This window comes from Pinus tabuliformis, chromosome 3_2, assembly GCF_031772625.1.
Source record: "Pinus tabuliformis cultivar Carrire ecotype Pingquan chromosome 3_2, CPIR1, whole genome shotgun sequence".
In the NCBI taxonomy this organism is placed as follows: domain Eukaryota; kingdom Viridiplantae; phylum Streptophyta; class Pinopsida; order Pinales; family Pinaceae; genus Pinus; species Pinus tabuliformis.
The window spans coordinates 842,227,855-842,234,309 of record NC_142302.1 but is presented as its reverse complement, the minus strand read 5'-3'; the positions used below and the strand labels follow the sequence as shown (position 1 = coordinate 842,234,309).

The 6,455-nt window shown below is 37.7% G+C and overlaps 1 pseudogene; it reads right to left on the bottom strand.

The window, feature by feature from the left end:
- Nucleotides 1-4,934: 4,934 nt before the first annotated feature.
- LOC149183288 (uncharacterized) lies at nt 4,935-6,105 on the bottom strand (annotated as a pseudogene).
- Between the last annotated feature and the right edge of the window lie 350 nt (nt 6,106-6,455).

The window sequence follows — 6,455 nt, the reverse complement described above, 5'->3', positions numbered from 1 at the left end:
TCCTCTTGGCTTCCTCTCTTGGCATCGTAGAGGAGAGTTCACAAACATAGCCTCCTGTCCCGCCCCAGCTCATGGAAGGATTGCAAGGCAGCGCCATTCCTCTGTTTCTTACTAAGACCTATGACATGGTGGAGCATCCTTGGATAGACCCAGTCGCCTCCTGAAGCAGCCCGGGCAACATTTTTATTATTCGAGATGCCCACCGATTCTCTCAAAATCTGTTGCGGCGTTGTTTCAAGCGCCAGCTTAGTACTTATGTGAGTTTTTCTGTTTCCTTCAATTTTGAGGGACATTGTATTGCTTCAACCATTTTGTTTTCAGGGATATTCGATTGCTTCAACCATTTTGTTTTGGTATTGATTCTGTGGAGTATATTGTTTTTCTTTCTTTTGTATTAAGCTTTAGTATAGTTGTTAGTTATTCGTCTTAGCTTCTGTGTCAAAATTCCTTTTACATTGGTTATTGAGGTTTGGTTACGAGGTCAGTCCAGGACGTCAAATAAGTCCTGTATACCATGGGGTGGCAAAGTAGAACATGTGCGCTATGATCTGCAAACTCGTCCATAGAAAGTCCACTGGTGTCATCCTGTTAAGTTTCATGGAAAATGATCCTCTGACGCACCATATTCTAGATAACTCCTGAGGAATTAATTTTTATCCATATAGATAACATGACACCTCTGTTCATGTTGCACTTACCAACCAGGAACAACGATACGAGTTCTTGAATTAACGCTGTACCAATTTGAGGTCGAGCACCTCAGAAATGTAATCCCCTGGTTCAACCAATAGAAAACTGTCATAAGGATAACATGACCCCTCTGTTCATGTTGCACTTACCAACCAGTAGAAAACTGGCATATAGATAGCATGACCCCTTTGTTCATGTTGCAGTTACCAACCTATTTCTCGTACCTAACGTGGTAGATGCAAGCACGACTGACCAGCAGGCAATGATGGGCGTATTTCCTCCTTAATGTATGATTAGTCGCACGTATAACAGGTAGAGAGCTTTGGAAACAACTGAGAACTAAACTGGTGGTTGCATAGAACGAAACACTCGGAGAGGATAAAATATTAGGTAACACCATGCAGAATATGGTGTAACAACCTTCAAACCCTTAAAATAATTTGATTAGTCATGTTATTTGACCTTTTGAGATTCAAGATATCACAACAAATTAACTCAACGTCCATTTATAATGCCTTTTCGTGTCTATGATGATGACAAGGCTTTCCCTTTCCTTTCGTCTTAAATTGATGTCATTAATGTAATTCTCCTAAATTTAAAATCATATTTAATATTGACAATGAACATATATCATTTTGACAGGTATTTCCCATATGGAATCAATAGGATGCTTGATGGGGCTGCAACAATTTTCTTTGCATACATTGGTTTTGATACAATTGTGACTACTGCTGAAGAGGTATGCTTTGGCCTAATTAATTTAGTTTACAATATAAAAGGGTAACTCTATAGAAGAACAAAGGAAGAGATATGACCATAACACAAAAAACCTTAATTAGTTGCACTTATTGACAGAGATACTTAATTGGTTGTACTGGATTAGAAGCAAATACTGCAATTTTGTTGCATTTCTTTTCCTTCGATTTTCCTCTGCAATGGGGAGTCATCATGGAAATTTTATCATCCTCAAACAAATAGGATGTTCTATGGTTGAAAGAGGCCGAACTGTGTCTTTTTTCCTAGTATTATCCTTTGGCATGGGAGCTTCTTCTGCCATCCCAAACCTTTGAACCAAACCTTTCAATCAACTATATGGTGATGAAATTCTACACCATTCCACCAAGTGGGGTTGCATTTTCTCCTATATGTGCCAAATCTTCACTATTGTGATGTCCCAAAGTCATCTAATTGTTAAGAGACTTCCTTATTGACTTTGTCCAATGGTTTTCATTTTGATAAAGAGGTAGGTGCCATCATATCAAAGGAGAGCCTTGGATCCCAAATGATAAAATATTCTAAAATTGTAGACTCGCTTTCTTTAATAATGTTTCCCTACTTTTCCTACATTTTCATTTTATTTGAGTTTAATCCATTTCCCCTACATCAAAGACTTATCATGGAAATTTTTACTATCCTTGGAATGAATCGAATGTGTGCTATAGTTGAGAGATCTTGAAATTTTGTATTTTTACCTAGGATTATCCTTGAGCGCGACACCTTCCTACAGCATCCCATTCTCTTTGTGTAAGGACTTTGAACCAAATATATGGTGATGCAATCTTGCACCATTGCAACAAGTGGGTTGCACTTCCTCTTATACATTTTGGTGGGTGCCCTTGAAAGGACCAATGTGGTGTCCCAAGGGGATATTTCTTGCCCTAGTTTGCAATCTCACAAGATAATCTATGCTGATTATAACAATGTTCCAATCAGAGATGATATACAATATATGATGACGTAACCAGGTAGTAGTTTTCATAATATAACAATACTTCACCTTTCTTTCAATTCTAATAGTTACCCTTAGGGGTATTGGACCAATAGTTCAAATTGCCTAACAGTCACGACAATGATATTATTGAAAGCACAAGAAGTATAACATTCCACCAAGAGTTCATACAAAGGACCCAATTTACAAATCCAATATATAATGTAGCTTAAATTTCTTAATCTAATTCTAATGTATCAGTCAACCCTTGTCACCTTATTCTATTGTCCTGGCCTAGTAAATGGATGTATTCCCTTACGATATTTCCAAGACTACTCTGTTGCCATACTATGGCCTTGATTTTGCAGAAGATAGGCACCTAGGTGAATTATTAACTGGACCACTCTCAGCCCTGACCCTGAGGTTGCCTTTTTCTTCCAAGAAAGGTATTGATCAAACAGATGAGGGTTTCTGTGCCCTAATTGTTGCAGGCTGAATCTCATACGGACCCTTTGCTTATCGAGTAATGGCCTTGCTATCCTCTATAAGGCCTTCGTATCTCAGAGGAGACCTCTCACTACATAAATTTCCTTATCAATAGTCCTTAATTTCCTTCAATCAATAGTTTAGAGGTCAGTTGAACCACAATAATCCACAAAGTAAGTCCCGTTGTCGCAGAATCAGACCTTTGGTGACCAAACAAACCAAACCATAGAAAAGACATTCATTGTTCCAATTTTTGTTGACCAAGAAAAACCACAGGGAAATCTCTTCTTTGCTTGCCAAACCAAATAAGAGATGTCTCAAGGTGTGGGTTGCAATAGAAATGAGAAAAGAGAGGAGATTAGCTAGGGTGGAAGCTCTCACTACTGAAACTAATCAAAGAGAGAGGATTAGCTAGGGTGGGATCACGTCCACCTATGTCCAAAACTAATTAATGGAAAATGGGTCTTAAAACCCTCATAGCCGAAACTCAAAAGAAATAAAGATATTCCATTCCAAATCAATGACGATACAATGGTTCCATCTCTTCTTTATTTATAGATTCCTCATGGGGCTCTCTCTTCCTTAATCTAATGTGAGGGGTTATTAGGGTAGCGCCAAATTTTTTCTTTTTACTCCAACTACCCCAATTTTACCTAATGTTTCCCAAGAACAATGGATAATAGGTTTCCCCCTTTATCAAAGACTATAGTGTATGAGGTTGGATAGTCTATTTCATCCTCCCTTGGGTAATTAATCCACTGGGAACATTACAGTCCCCCTTTCCGGACATTGCTTGTCTCCAAACAATTGCACGTTTGGGTGATATTTCCTTCAATTCTCAAGAATGAAAACTCCCTTTGATACTTACAATTTCCATAGCAAGAAAACCAACACCCTTCTTTAGTTCTTGTAGCCCAATAACTAACATGCTGGTTGGAGATGTCACCATGCAATAGTCACTGTTTCCATTCATTGGTTTATAGTTCAATCCTAGGTCAAGAGTACAAATATTTGCTATTGCTAAAGCAAGTTCCTCTTTTAGACATGCGCTTTCAACCTCCATTTTACTTGTTCCAACAATTTCATCACTGTCACATCCTTTTTCAAACATCTAAGGTTATATTCCTTACCAGAATTTATAGAACTATCTTCATTCGGGACTGAATGATAGCTACCACTGTAGATGAGGAGAACAAGTTTTTCACATGCTGATTATGATCAACCTTAGGCAGTGTCCCTACTAAGGCTTCTGGAGCCAAGCATGCTATATCTGCATCATTAATGCCAATCAAGTTGATTTCAAATAACCCCATAACTACTAAGACATCCTGAGGAGTATGTCGACAAAATATTTTAAGGGTTATCCTGGTTTGATCACTTCAGTCTTTCTTATTCTATCCCTTGGCTTGCTTGCTTTATATGGAGTTTTTCAACGTCCTCCTTCTAGCCACCTCTATAAAGCAATCCTGATATGCTGCACCAATTCTGCAACTCAGTTCAACAAATATCTCATCCTTCTGGCTTTGTGGAGTCTTCAATGCTTCTTGTCAAACAGAATTTGTATTAACCCATTGACCTTATAATTTCCTTAAACCAACATTCAAGGCACCAATTTCTTCCTTAATGGCCTGCACATTCCTTTTTTCTAGAAGGATCTGATTTTTCAGGGAATCCAAACTTGATCTAGAATTTTATTACATTCCTGAATTCTCTCAATGTGGCCAAATGATTCTTTCATGTCACACAACGTGACTTTCTTCTTGTAAAATAATACTCTTTTGCTCAATTTTGTTTTGTGCCTGGTTAATCTGCTCATCAATTTCTTTTAACCTTAGTTTTTGTCCAACATTATTCATTGGGGTAGTCGTATCTTTGTAGCTTTCATGTTTTACCTTGACCTTTCTTACAAGCTTTTCTAGACCTTTCTCCAGTATGATTGGTCTAATTTCGGGATTTCAAACAACTAGATTATGTATTACTAAACAAGCTTGCTTCTGCATTAGGTGTGTTTAATGGTGTTCCTCCATATCTTCAGCCCACTTGCATTTCCTCAAGGCTCAACATGAGAAAAATATTTACCACCTCCCTTTGGCTTAGTCTCTGTTACTGTTGCATCCCCTTTTGCAACACAACCAATCATAAACTGTACGACGACCTTAGTTCCATTCTCAATTATATGCCTTAGTGGTATCTCTAGTGGTGTCTCTTCATATTTAAGAAATTGAAGATATGTAAGCATATGAAAAGAGTCAGGAAGGACGTTTATTTAATCATTTCTAATATCTAACTCCTCAAACATCCCAAGATTTCCAATAGATCGTGGGAGCTTCTGTAAGTTAGCAAAATTGCTGCCAACATTAAGCTTAACAAGATTTGTGGCAAGGCACAAACTCTTCGGTATCAATTCCATTTCATTAAAGCTTACATCAAGTTCTTTCAAATAGGTTAAAGAACCCATGGTTGATGGAAGGCTCTTTATTCTGTTATAGTTCTATGTTAGGGCTTGTAATGATTCAAGCTTGCCAATAACTTTACACAGAGCTTTTAGTTGATTTTATTTTGTCGAAGCTCAACAACATATTGATCAATTGTATATGGTAGCTCTTCAATTTCATTTGTATCAATACTCAGTGTTTTCCAATTTCTAAGTTGTCTAACAGACTCTGGCAGTGATGAAAGTTGATTTGAACTCAAGTCCAAGGCTACAATCCAAGAAAGCTTTCCAACTAAAGCAGGTAGAGTCAATAAGTGATCGCATGCAAGTCTAGATCAGTTAGATTGGGTAACTCACCAATGGAATCTAGAGGATTCATTAGCCAATTTGCATGAATATCTTGTTTCTTTAACTTGCAAAATCCTTCAATTTTCCTAGGAAGGGTCACTATCCTATTTTCAAACAAAATTATTTCGGTAAGATTATTAAGCTTTCCAATTAAGTCAGGCAACCACTCAACTTGGTCCATCAATATTCCTTGAAGATCCAACTTCTTAGCACCTTGCTTGGCATTTATCTCAATAAGGCTGGAAAGCTTTATTAAACTGAGCTTTTGTTGCCCTTCAACATTTATCTTGCCTATAATCAGTCCCACAAAACCCTTGTTTTCTACTTTGGCTCCTACATAATTCCTTTTACCCTCTTTGACATTCTCCTCCCCTTTAGATCCACTCATGATAGAGTACCTGTTAACAAGTGTTGGATTGCCAATTTCCCTAGAATCCATAACGGCATGAATGTCTCCATGTGGTCAACATCATTCACATCAGTTGCCTTGACAGAGCTAGTTTCTAGGGAAATTGAAATTTTTTCTAAAACACTGCCTATAAGGGTTGAGATTGATAGAAGGAACATTTTGGGACCTTTCCATATAAGGGTTGAGATTGATAGAAGGAATATTTTGGAACTTTTCCACATAAAAACCACGACAAATTGAGAGGATAATATGGATGGAAACATCTCTAAAGGAGGGAGGGGGAGAAGAAGGGTCTACCCCTTTCTAGATAAAATTTGTGGGACTCAATGCGATTAAGGGCAACACAACATCAACTCCTAGTAGGGGAGGATACACATATT